This window comes from Bombina bombina, chromosome 2, assembly GCF_027579735.1.
Source record: "Bombina bombina isolate aBomBom1 chromosome 2, aBomBom1.pri, whole genome shotgun sequence".
NCBI lineage: Eukaryota > Metazoa > Chordata > Amphibia > Anura > Bombinatoridae > Bombina > Bombina bombina.
The window spans coordinates 1,064,411,009-1,064,426,078 of NC_069500.1; positions in this window are offsets into that span (position 1 = coordinate 1,064,411,009).

A 15,070-nucleotide genomic window follows, 5' to 3' on the forward strand; every position below is an offset into this window, starting at 1 on the left:
GACGATAGAGGCCAGATCCCGCCCAGCTAAAAGACCTGCGTAATATATATTTCTGCAAAAAAAAATACATCAGACATAAATAGAAATATGTATTTAAGAATAAATAGAATATATTCTATGTGAAGAACATTTGAATGTGAAATACTAATATTTTCCTGTCGGGTTAGCAGCCTTGAGAATATGCAATAGTTTTTGAGTGCGAATAGGGTGTTTTTTCCACTTTTTTGCTCCCTTGAGTTCTATGGGGGAAATACGTTATTGAGCGACCGATATTCTACTTGCGCCGAGTTAGCATGCAATTGAAAACAGTTTTCTTTCAACTCATAATATGAGTGCAACCAGACGCTCGCAAAAAGCTTACTACTTGCCCAGTTAAAGCTTGAGCATGAGCATTAAATAGCGCTCCACTTGTAATATGGCCCTTAATATTAATAATTAAACACTTTGTATTACAATCTTGTACCTTTTTAATCAGATGTATATTATAAAAAAAAATGTGAAATAGCTCCCTTTTTTGCTTTATCATGATTGCAGGCAAACTATTTACTTCTACTATTAAATTTGCTTAATTCTCTTAGGATCCTTTGTTGAAGGAGCAGCAATGCACTACTGCGTGCTAGCTGAACATATCTGGGCCTCCATTAAATATAGAGTGTAGCCCGCAAAAGCCGGTGATGGCAGATTTTACACCTATTTGGTATTTTTCACCTTTCTGAGGTATTTTTTTAGCCATAGACTAACATAGAACTATCGCGCAATTTGGAATCCAATATACAGCGTGCAGAATTCAGAAAATCTACTCCATTCTCATCTCGCCACAAATTGCAGGTGCAGTAACCCTTGCACTGACTTAAAAACCAACGTAACTCTCTGAAGGCCTAACAAACGCATGCTCAATCACATACATATCAGCCGCTTGATCTCAAATAGTTAAACCTCTTCTAAGCATTTATTATTTCTGCCCCTGCAAGTGTGTCAAACCAATCACAAACAGCACAACCTCTCACCCGGAAGCCTTAAAACACTTGCCAATGCACACCCTCCTTAGCCACCATGTTTCCCCTGCTTTACAGTCATAGATAGACAGCATTGTGGGGCACAAGGGGTGCTGGAAGCCCTACAAGCCCCTGTTGTTCATGATATACCCGCTAATGCTCTAGTTGCTGCTGAGGTCCCTGGTCATGGTGCTGTAGCCGTCCCTGCTCCTGCTGCTGCTGTCCCTGGTGCTGCAGCTGGTCATAGAATTACATACTGCGTATTTCCACTGCATGTAAATGAAACTACTACATCCCACCCCCCTTCCCTTAACCACCCTAATTACTGAAAATATCTCATTTGTTTAATTCATGTTTAGGTCACTATGATTTATTGACTATCATTAAGAAGAATGAAAATGGATGTTTATACCTTATGTTCACACCTTCTGTAAATACATTATTATTTATATATATACCCACGTGGCAATTTATATTGGATGTGAGAAACCTTGATTTACATCTTAGAAGTGAATATTACTATATGTACCCTTCATACACAACTATGTGATGTGGTTTATAGAACATGAATATGTCATAAACATGATAATATTACCTTTTTTGGCCATTTTCACACAGGCCTTATTATATGTTTTAACAATATTAGTGTACTAAAACACACATCACATGGATGTGGATGACAATTAAATGGTAAATAACAGAGGACAAGATTTATGGTGAACTATAATAATATTTATTTCTTTTTAGGCTTCTTGGATGATGGGGCTGAGGTGACTGTAGTGGATTTCCTTGTTCTCCTGGTTTGAGAAGATTCAGATGTTTCTGCTGGTGTGCTGGCCACAGATGATAGGCTGGAGGCAGTGTCAAGCTGGTGTGTAAAGTGCTCAACCAACACACCCAAGAGTTTATTTTGTTAACGCTATCTTTTCTCCATCTGCTTCTGCATATCAGACAGAATTCGCATCATCTGTGACTGGTTTTGAACATTTCCACTTAATGATGCTGCCATGTCCCTCTGCAGCTCTATGCTATGTTCGTGTAACCTCTCTTGGCTCCTGAAGAACCTCTCTTGGCTCCTGTGAAACCTCTCTTGGCCTCTTTGTCTGCTCTCGGAGCTTGTTATGAGCATCCTCTGGAGTACAATGTATTCCTCACCCAGGGGAGAATACAATGCAGCCCCTGAGTCACGAGCCCCTGGAAGTCCACAGACTGCTTTGATACTCAGGGACCTGCGTATCATCTCCTGCCAGGTGTTATATTCTATGTCCAGGGGTGGACCACCGCCTGTTCCCCTCTGGTGCATAGCTTCCTGCTGCAATGAATGGATTTCCAGCCTCCAGGTTAAATTTTAAAAGACCTTTATTTCTTTATCACAGGGTCCATAAAGTAAACAAGAACGTTTCAAACCACACACTGGTTCTTAGTCATGACTAAGAACCAGTGTGTGGTTTGAAACGTTGTCGTTTAAACTCTGACCAATTATCCCAGATACAGTCTACTATCTCACTACTACGTTCTAAATCTGACCTGGCTGATTTAAAAACATTTATTAAGACTGAAATGTCATCTTTGAGAAAAGACATAGGCGAAATGGGATCTAGGCTCGAATACTTAGAGGAAGGCCAAGGCTCACTGAACAACAGCATAAATAGTTAAATTGACCAGGAGCGCTAAAAGCGATAGCCTAATAATAATAAGGTGCCATGTGTAAGTGCTAATGATTATGTGCAAAAAATATTATATAAAGTGAAAAAATTCAAATGTAAAAAATGTGTTCAACCAGGTATATATATCTTAATATATGCCTAAGTGATATATAAATAATCTGATACGTCTGAAAAAGACTTTCATAAAGTGCAAGTGTAGAAGATAATCCAGACAGGTGTATATATATCTTAATATATGCCTATATAAAATACTGATGCCTCTAAAAATGCTTTCCTAAAGTACAAGAGTGTGGAAATGGTCCTCTGACCAAACGTGTATAAAAACCAGAACGGTAATTACCAAAATAATTCTTGAAATAGTGCAAGTGTAGATTATACATGAAAATTTATTAATACATGGCCAAATATGCAAACATTATATGCGATAAAAACGGAATATAAAAAACGGACGTCTCCGTATAAAATCAGGTTGCCACCACACAAAATTTTCTAAATGCGTATAGTCATTCGAAAAAGCTTTCAGTTTTTGTGCAAAAGTCACTTCTCTTAAGAGATAATTTTCTTTTTTGAAGGGAAATCCTTTTAGCTTACCCAGAGCAGTTCAGTCAGATCAGTCAGTCGGTTTGGAATTACCGCCGTGGCGGAGTGACGTCACTCTTATAGGCGTTGTCCTCAATCTGTGATCCGATTGGTCCTTAGATCCCGGTTAAAGTTTCTAAGCTGCCGTGTTCCGTAAATTATCGCATCCGCTCTTTAGTGCTGAATAGCACGCAGGATACTGTTTGTAGTATGCAGACAGTTAGAATAAGTGCTGGAACTCCTGATTTCACCTTAGAGTTCAGTGGGCGCTATATCAGTGCTTAAGCACAAATTCCAATAGGTTTTTGAATGTTCATCTGCCAGGGTATTAATATGACAGGAATAGGTCCACAGCTTCAAAAGCGAATTCAGCAACAACAGTACATAACATCAACGCGTTTCTCCCTATACAGGGCTTTTTCAAGATGAAAATGTTGCCACAGTTGCACCTTTTTAAAGGTGTTCCCAATTTCTCATTGGTTCAATGGAATTAGTTAAGGTGGTTTAAAACAATTTCATAAGGTGGTATTGGCAAACCTCTATTTTGGCAACCATACTTGTGATTTGTATCCAAATCTATTAATGCATATACAAGAATCTAAAATGTGAAAATTCAATACTTAGAGGTGTATTAATTAAAACCTATACTATAAAAAAGAGGATTAAAAAGAAATCCATAAGTGTCTAAGGAACTAGGTAATTCCAAACCGACGGACTGATCTGACTGAACTGCTGGGGGTAAGCTAAAAGGATTTCCCTTCAAAAAAGAAAATTATCTCTTAAGAGAAGTGACTTTTGCACAAAAACTGAAAGCTTTTTCGAATGACTATACGCATTTAGAAAATTTTGTGTGGTGGCAACCTGATTTTATACGGAGACGTCCGTTTTTTATATTCCGTTTTTATTGCATATAATGTTTGCATATTTGGCCATGTATTAATACATTTTCATGTATATTCTACACTTGCACTATTTCAAGAATTATTTTGGTTATTACCGTTCTGGTTTTTATACACGTTTGGTCAGAGGACCATTTGCACACTCTTGCACTTTAGGAAAGCATTTTTAGAGGCATCAGTATTTTATATAGGCATATATTAAGATATATATACCTGTCTGGATTATCTTCTACACTTGCACTTTATGAAAGTCTTTTTCAGACATATCAGATTATTTATATATCACTTTGGCATATATTAAGATATATATACCTGGTTGAACACATTTTTTACATTTGAATTTTTTCACTTTATATAATATTTTTTGCACATAATCATTAGCACTTACACATGGCACCTTATTATTATTAGGCTATCGCTTTTAGCTTTCTTAGCGCTCCTGGTCAATTTAACTATTTATGCTGATTTTCTACACCTTTGAGAGGGACCCTTAGGTGACTCAGGAGTTTAGTGATTACACTCTGCGCTTATTAGTCTCTTTTATATTTGCTCACTGAACAACATTGTATCTGATGTTAATCAACAACTAACAAGACACGAGTCTATAGTTCAGTCACTTCAATTGAAGATTGAAGATCTGGACAACCGCAATAGACGCAGTAATTTAAGGATAAGAGGAGTTCCAGAGGAGGCTACTAAAGAATCGCTGCCTTCATACCTCCTACAGCTGTTTGAATATATTGCCCCAAATTTTAAGCTTTCTGAAACATCAATGGAAAGAGCTCACAGGGCACTGAAACCACTAGAGACATCATTATAAAATTCACTAACTATCTAGATAAGGAGGCTATCTGGAAACAAGTACGTCTCCAGCGAGAAACTAGATTCCAGACATACAGTATCCAAATATTCCAGGACATCCACCACCATAGAAAGAAGGAGAGAAATTCGCTTCATCACCCAACGCCTTCAAGAGAGGAAGGTGAAGTACCATTGGGGATTCCCTTTCAGCCTAATCATACAAAAAGAAGGGAGAACATACATATATAGAGATCCAACGGGTATAGACTCTTTCTCTAAAGGCCTGAACATTGATATTCCACACTCTGACCTACAGGTCCCATCAACACATCAAAATGATCCACCCCTCCCTCAGAGACCGCAGTGGTCAACCGTCCAACGAAAGAAAAAAAAAGACAGAAGATAACACACCTGATGTATAAAGGTTTTTTCATAAGTCTTGATCCAAGATCTAATACTTAAAACCCTTCACGGAAGGTACTCTACCCAGCCTCGACAAGAACTGATAAGTATACAAAGATTTCTACATTTATGTTATATACTAATGTTTTATATTTAGATTCAGGCAGTGGAACCCCAATCGCTAATAGTCCAGACATATGTATGAAAGATGAACAGTCTTTGTCAAGGATTAATGTATGTATTACTGTGCAATCTAACTGTGTTCTTGAATAGTATCTTAAGGACAATGGGTTACACCTGACAACGTGCTCTAGAGACAGTATTACCAGTTATGACTTTCTAAAGTTATATAGGCAGGGATACTTTGTTTTTGTATTCTAGTCCCTTGCAGGGGGTTATGGTGTTAATAGTTAATAGTTAATTTGTTAAGAGCCAAAAGTTCCTCAACTAATTGTTATGAAGTTAATAACAACTGTATGTTTATCTAGCAAACTGACCAGAGGGTCTCTCCTGATGATAATAAGATAGGCTGATAATTAGCTAGAAACCGGTGATAATTTTTGAAATACCAATATATTAAGGGTAAAATACGAAAGACGAACAGAGGTCTAACAACTAGTTAAGTAATTCCTTACTTGTAATGTTTATCTGTATGTTGGAGACCTACCAAATGGCATGCTACCTCATGATTGTTAATAGAATGATCCTATTTTTTGTTTTTACTTGTTTTTCCCTTTTCTCAAACACCTTTTTTCTGTTTTTAGTTGGCGGTCCTGTCCTGTCCTGCAACCATAATCCACTTTCCAGGGAAAGTACATGCGTAGGTAGACCATACGCTATCCACATTAACTTCACATTTCACACAGACTATGACTAAACACCTAATGCATACCACACAAACAAACGAATTACATTTATACTCCGTTAATACAAAAGGTCTTAACATACCACATAAGAGATCCATAGTATTGAGAGAAAGTCGTAGTCAGGGGGCTGATCTGATGTTCCTCCAAGAAACACACTTTAGAAAGGTAAGAGAACCCACTACCTTTGTTAGCCAGTTCGGAACCTGCTTTTGGGCCTCACACTACAAACATAAGAAACAGGGGGTAGGACTCATTGTTAAAAGAGGTATTCCCTTTACAGAAATAAATACCATCAGAGATAAGGAGGGAAGATATATTATAGTAGTCGGCATGCTCTATAACCGACCAGTGACGCTGGTTTCTGTATATGCGCCAAACTCAGGTCAATACAAATTCCTTAGAAAACAAACTAATATAATACTAGATAACCAGAAGGGAATACTTCTTATGTGTGGGGATTTTAATATAGCTTTAAACCCGGAAATAGACTGCTCCTCGCAACGTTCTTCACTCCCTACCTCTCACTTAAACAAAATAAAATCATACCTTAAACAAATTGTCGCCCAAGATGTATGGAGAATCCTACACCCACTAAGTAGAGACTATTCGTTTTACTCATACCCTCACGAGACTTACACGAGAATAGACTATATATTTACAGATGATTTAGGTGGCTTGGCATTATTTAAATCAACAAAGATAAACTCAATAACCTGGTCTGATCACTCATCGGTTGTTGGTTCCCTTACATGGCCATATAAACCTATTAAAGATTTTGTTTGGCGACTAGATGATTATTTATTATTTCCAATTCAATACTTCTTCAGTAACGTCCCCTCATACATTATGGGAAGCGCATAAAAGTGTCATAAGAGGCGAAATTATGGCTATAAAAGCTTACCATAATAAAACTAAACGAGAAGCAGTCAAATCATTCCTAGACAGAATTCAACAACTTGAAAACAATCATAAAAACTCCCCATCCGACAAAGAGGTCCTGAGGGAACTAGCTACCGAAAAACAAAAACTCGCATCACACCTATCTAAAGAAATTAAGAGAAAAGCACTACACAACCGACAAAGATATTACGAGGGACGCAACAAATTTGGGCGACTCCTAGCAAGATACCTTAAACACAAAAATCATAAAAAATACATCCTACATATCACCGACGAGCAAGGGCATCCTCAACACTCTACACAGGGTATAGCACACGCATTCCAGAAATTTTTCCAAAAACTATACAATATTAGAAATAGCTCAAGCCAACAATCCGGAAATCCTCAAATGCGCCCAAGCTTAATAGACAACTACCTTAACCACCTAAAACTTCCCACTATCACCTCTGAACAAAAAGAGACCTTAGAAGAACCTTTAACGCTAGAAGAAATAGACTTAGTAATCAAAGACCTAACCACAGGGAAAACTCCTGGCCCGATGGCTTCACCCACAAATACTACACTACATTCCGAGAAATATTGTACCTACACATGTTAATCTACTTTCAATCTATAGATTCCTCTGGCGGGTTCTCGGCCAGAGCCTTAGCGGCCCACATAATATTACTACCAAAACCAAACAAATCCCCCACTTTACCTGCGAGCTACCGCCCTATCTCGTTATTAAATACAGACATTAAAATATTTGCGAAAATTCTATCACATAGACTGAAAAAAATCCTCCCTCATATTATACATTCAAATCAAGTTGGCTTCGTCCCGGGTTGAGAAGCAAAAGACAATATGGTAAGAGCACTCCACCTCATCCACCATATCACCAAAAACGGTATGCCTTCCCTATTCTTATCAACCGACGCCGAAAAAGCTTTCGACCGCATAGCTTGGGACTTCCTAAAAGCCACTCTTTTGCAGATGGGTCTGGGCCCCCAAGTAATATCTCACATTTTCTCACTCTGCTCTCAGCCAAATGCACGCATTCTGATAAATGGTTCCTTATCTGACCCCTTTACTATAACAAATGGGACGCGCCAGGGATGCCCCCTTTCACCTCTCTTGTTTTCCTGTGTGATAGAAAGATTAGCAACCAGTATTAGGAACAAACCACAAATCCATGGTATTAACATCGGCACACAACAATGCAAAGTCTCACTTTTTGCAGACGATATGCTCTTTTCCATCACAGCACCCGAGGAGTCAATTCCACAGTTAAGTCAGGAACTTGAAACTTTCACACACTTCCAAATTTCTCCATTAACAAGTCCAAATCTGAAATTCTAAATATAAACATGAACAAAAATGACATACAGACCATTAAACGAATTACGTCATTCTCATGGTGCTCTACCTCACTTAAATATCTAGGGGTCAAACTTGCGTCAACCTATGAAGACATGTTCATTATGAACTACATCCCCCTTAAACAGACAATTATTAATGACCTCTCCTCATGGAGACCTAAACAGATATCCTGGTTGGGGCATATAGAAGTTATCAAAATGAACATTTTCCCAAGAATACTCTATTACCTACAAACGCTACCCATCCCATTGCCCAGAAATTACTTACCTTCCATACAAAAAGCATTCAATGATTACATTTGGAACAGAAAGCCACCAAGAATAAATCAAAACATAATGCACTCAACTAGATCACAGGGGGGAATGGGAGTTCCAAATCTTGAATTGTATAGACAGGCAATATTTTTACAGAGGGTTGTGGACTGGAACATTCACTATCATCACAAGCGCTGGGTCCCCTTAGAACACCTAATACACCAAAAATCTCACCTAGGTAGACTGTGTTGGGATATTTCCAACAAGCTCCACCTCAAAATAGACAGTAATCCGATAACGAGAGATTCATTCCGGACATGGGACAAAGTCATTAACACATCTTTATTTATCTCCTCTAAACCATCTCCACTGATGTCCCTCCTGGAAAATGAAGAATTCACGATAGACCCAGTAAACCAGGCTAAAGATATAACAGTACGGACCATGATAGCAAATGAATCAATTCGCACACAATCAGACCTGATAGCAGTGGGTCACGAATACTTCTCCAACTGGTTCACATACCGACGATCTAGAAACTACATACTTAAACACAAAGACCGTAATAACATGACAAGACCACTGACAAACTTTGAATCCTTATGCGTACAAACCCAATCACTTAGACACACATTATCCACCATTTACAAACTATTATCTCAGAAACCTTCTGGATACATACCCCCATTTCTAGAAAAATGGGAAACAGACCTAGGTATTATCATACCCCCCCAAACGAGTAATTCCATTCTACACGCCACTAGGAAATCCTCTATTTCATCTTCTATTTTAGAACTTAATTTCAAACTGCTACATAGGTGGTATTTTACCCCAAAGAAACTACACCGGTTATTTCGCTCCCTCCCAAATATGTGTTGGAGATGCGGACACGTGAATAGTAATGATGCACATATGTGGTGGTGGTGTAATGATATTCAAAATTTTTGGCAACTAGTAGTTAATGAAATAGAATCTATACTGGGGATCGTGCTCCCCCTAGACCCCACGATATGGCTTCTAAATAAGCCCCCCAATATCAAATATAAACCCTATTTACGGTTACTTACGATAATGACAAATGGAGCAAAACAACTAATAGCCAAAAATTGGAAAAGTGATAAAGTCCCTCCACTGGCCATGTGGGTTGAAAAAGTTACAGACCTTTTAGAACTAGAAGAATATTATTATCTCAAAAATGATAAAATGGAAACCTATGCAGAAATGTCTCAAGCCTGGGAAACTTACATACACACTAAGTAAGTCATATAAATACACACCTAGACGGTTGCGGGCAGGACGGGACTCGCCTACCTTTACCCCTTTTCCTTTTTCACCTCTACTCTCTTTCCCCATTCTCTAATTTAACCTCACTCTATAAGCTCTTAAGAACATAGGTTTTTGTTCAACTTAATCAACAAATTCATGAAAACTTATGACAACTGTTGAAAATGTAAATTAGAGGAGCTGCGTCTCCCATTTTTTTTTATCACACTTTTTTACTTTCAATAAAGTTGTTTGGAAAAAAAAAACTACTCTTTGAGACTTTATGTGGACAAAATACTGGCGTAAGTTACTTGCGACAACTAAAATGTGTATTTGCGCACATTTCGGAAGATCGCCAGTTTGTCCTACTTACTCCACTTTAGCATCTAACGGCGCAGTATAATACCCCGATGTGAGAGGTGAAATTACATGTTTTGTATATGTTTGGGAAATTACATAAGCCTGTGCACCCTCCATTTTTTCACAGTTGTCTGATTGTGAGCCTACATTGTGTGGCTGTTTAGGGACCCAGGTTTATTTGGAAGAAACCTTGACGAGGTACCTGAGCTTTTCCCATTTGGCCAGATGCGGTAATTAATTCTTCCATTGCTGCTTTTTATCTTAGTTGAGAGCTTGTGAGTGAGTGCTGGACTTTTCCTGTGTGTTTATATTAAAAAATATTATTTTTTGTAATTTTCCTTGTTTGGGCCTTGCACCCAGGCCTGACTGGGGTTTACTGCCTGTGGCTCTGGTAACAGTGCAGCTTCCTGAGAGTGCTGGTTTGCACCCAGGGCTGTGCATGTTGCAGGGTCATATGATGTGTACCCGGTCCAGCCTGAGAGTGCTGACCCCACATATGTTTTGTATATGTTTGGGAAATTACATAAGCCTGTGCACCCTCCATTTTTTCACAGTTGTCTGATTGTGAGCCTGCATTGTGTGGCTGTTTAGGGACCCAGGTTTATTTGGAAGAAACCTTGACGAGGTACCTGGGCTTTTCCCATTTGGCCAGATGCGGTAACTAATTCTTCCATTGCTGCTTTTTATCTTAGTTGAGAGCTTTGTGAGTGAGTGCTGGACTTTTCCTGTGTGTTTATATTAAAAAATATTATTTTTTGTAATTTCCTTGTTTTGGCTTTGCACCAAGGCCTGACTGGGGTTTACTGCCTGTGGCTCTGGTAACAGTGCAGCTTCCTGAGGGTGCTGGTTTGCACCCAGGGCTGTGCATGTTGCAGGGTCATAGGATGTGTACCCGGTCCAGCCTGAGAGTGCTGACCCCACCCATGTTTTGTATATATATATATATATATAAATACCGTCCTCTTTACTGTGTATATAAATACCGTTACTCTTTACAGCTGCCTGGGTGCAAAGATACTTCAAGTATTCCTTGCAAATAAATGCACTCTCAGGTCTTTTTCAAGTGAACAATCAAAGCTTTCTTTAATGAAACGTTTTCGGGGATGTTTTCCCCTTCATCAGCATGACAAAATGTGACAAAGCAAACAAATGTATACACATGTGTATACACAACAAACAATTCCCACCTGTGTTAGATCAGTGAAAGTGCGGCACAAACTATCCGTGGAACGCATACCTTGCATTCCACCATTACTAACCCGGATTAGTAATGGTGGAATGCAAGGTATGCGTTCCACGGATAGTTTGTGCCGCACTTTCACTGATCTAACACAGGTGGGAATTGTTTGTTGTGTATACACATGTGTATAAATTTGTTTGCTTTGTCACATTTTGCCATGCTGATGAAGGGGAAAACATCCCCGAAAATGTTTCATTAAAGAAAGCTTTGATTGTTCACTTGAAAAAGACCTGAGAGTGCATTTATTTGCAAGGAATATATATATATATATATATATATATATATATATATATATATATATATATATATATATATATATATATATATATATATATATATATAATATATATAACAAAAATGAATTTCATAATGAATTTAAGGCCGCGACAAGCCACGCCCCCAAACCATTATATATTATATATATATATATATATATATATATATATATATATATATATATATTATATATATATAATATATATATATATATATATATATATATATATAACAAAAATGAATTTCATAATGAATTTAAAGCCGCGACAAGCCACGCCCCCAAACCATTATATATTATATATATATATATATATATATATATATATATATATTATATATATATTATATATATTATATATATATTATATATATATATATATATATATATTATATATATATATATATAACAAAAATGAATTTCATAATGAATTTAAAGCCGCGACAAGCCACGCCCCCAAGCCACGCCCCAAAACCACACCCTATCCACGCCCACTTAGAAAGTGTCCAGGATTTTTTTGGGCAAAAGGTGGCAACCCTAATTAAGGGCCTCTCCTTACTGACAAGACTACTTAGAATATCTCACCTGAACAGCAAGGTTTTGAATATTAGGCTCCCAGCCACAAGTTACTCAAAGATGAAAAACACCATTGGATTTTTGTTGTTTGCATATTTTTAAATTAGACACTCTATATTAACCAGTAGTATTAAGCAATACAATATTATTTAAAAAAAAACCATTTGGGCTAACACCCTACCTGTACAATAGTGCTGAGTACATTGCTTGCAATGGAACATGCTATATTAAAAAAGAGACCATTTAGAATTCAACATTTATTGTTAAAGGAACATGAAACCCCAAAATTTTCTTTCATGATTGGGATTAAACATACAATTTTAAAAATCTTTCCAATTTACATATTATCAAATCTGCTTAAAGGGACACTGTACCCAATTTTTTTATTTTGTAATTCAGAAAGAGCATGCAATTTTAAGCAACTTTCTAATTTACTCTTATTATCAATTTTTCTTCGTTCTCTTGCTATCATTATTTGAAAAAGAAGGCATCTAAGCTTTTTTTGGTTTCAGTACTCTGGACAGCACTTTTTTATTGGTGGATGAATTTATCCACCAATCAGCAAGGACAACCCAGGTTGTTCACCAAAAATGGGCCGGCATCTAAACTTACATTCTTGCATTTCAAATAAAGATAACAAGATAATGAAGAAAATTTGATAATAGGAGTAAATTAGAAAGTTGCTTAAAATTTCATGCTCAATCTGAATCACGAAAGAAAATTTTTGGGTACAGTGTCCCTTTAATTACCTTGTTATCCTTTGCTGAAGGAAAGCATTGCACTGCTGGCAGCTAGCTGAACACATCTAGTAAGCCAATCACAAGAGACAAATGTGTGCCAGCTAGCTACCACAGAAAGCTACCACTAGTGTAGAATATGTATATTCTTTTTCAACAAGGGATACCAAGAAAACAAAGCACATTTGACAATAGAAGTGAATTTAAAAGTGTCTTAAAATGACATGCTCTATCTGAATCATGCAAGTTTAAAGGGACACTATACACAAAAAAAATTATTTCATGATTGAGATAGAGCATGCAACTTTCCAATTTACTCCTATTATGAAATTTTGTTCATTCTCTTGGCATCTTTATTACAGCTATGAGGATCTGCAGGAAAACTCACTTCAGGACACCTACATTTACAAATAGTGTGATTTTATATTTCATATCTGAATGTATTTCTCACTCATGCTGGCATGATTGGCGTGATTGAATAATCGTGGCATTCGGAGTTAACTTTTGCAGTCTGTTTCCATCTGCATCACTGCTAACCCATCTCAATGCATTTTTACATTTCTATTATGGGCAAAATGAACTGTATTTCTAGTATTTGTTAAAGGCCGGTTCCATTTTGAAGTGAACTGTACACTAAATGGTAACTGCATGTTTCTTTGTAAACCACTTAAAATATATATATTTTTACAGGATTTTCACTTATTTAAAACTGTAAATGTCAACCCCACTTACTTGCTGCTTGGTATGTATCTAAGAGACCCTCAAACGTGATCACACCATCGTGGACAGGGTTTTATAGTGGATGAGCCAATAAGTATTGTGATCGCTCAAGAAACTTGGCTTCTAATTCCACCAATAAGAAAAAAGAGCAAATAGCCAATAGTTTTTTTTATTAGATCACATATGCTTGTTTTTTTTTGTGTTTTTGCATATGAGCTGCATGTATTATACTTTTCTTCTCTAGAATCATAATCTGTCTTTCAAATTATTAAAATGCTAACTAGGTTAATCAGTGTAAATAATATAATCTACAGAGTTTCTTATCAATCTCAGTATATTTCAGATTATAGGGACTGTTCTGTGTGCCTTAAAGATGTGCTAACCTTTTCACTGACATAGTGAACATAAATAATCATTTTTCTACATCTGATCTGTTTTTCTAATCATCAGCATATCTTAAAACACTAATCCTTTTCTATTTAGAAATAACAGAATGAGAAAAGGCTATTATCACACATAATTTTTATTAAAATGACTTTCATTAGCTGAGATTGAAACTTGGAATACTCCATTTTCAATGAAAGAATTTTATATCTGATGTTAATAATGGGTAAGCTGCTATGGTCCTGTGAAATATATAGAAGGAAATATCAAGATGAAATTGCACAATGTGATATCATCTTTAATATTTTAGTAGACTAAGGAATGTATTTGTCAAAATTCAGAATGAATAGCATAAGACATATTATTTCATGTTAATAAATCACAGAGTTGTAGATTCACTAGCCTTGATGAGAACATCAAGGGGTGAATTATGGGTGAGTTCTAAGTAAAAAGACCTTCAATACATTAAAACAACAATTTCCCTTTATATAGCGTTTTATCATGTAAAATTCCAAAATTTGGATGTGGAGAATGCATAGCTAATGTTTTCTAAAACCTGTGGTTTGAAACGCAAGAATTTCAATGCGATTGTATGAGAACATAGGGACTGTAAAATCAAATTACTTCTGTCATGAGATGCAGGACACAGTATAGAAGGTACAACTCAATTTTATTACAGAGCATAAAAGTAACAGACTGCAACGGACGGAGCTTGGACATGCAGGCGGATGGCTGTGTTCTAGAGGAGCTCCAAATCCCTATGGCGGTATAACACAATATTATAGCATAATTTG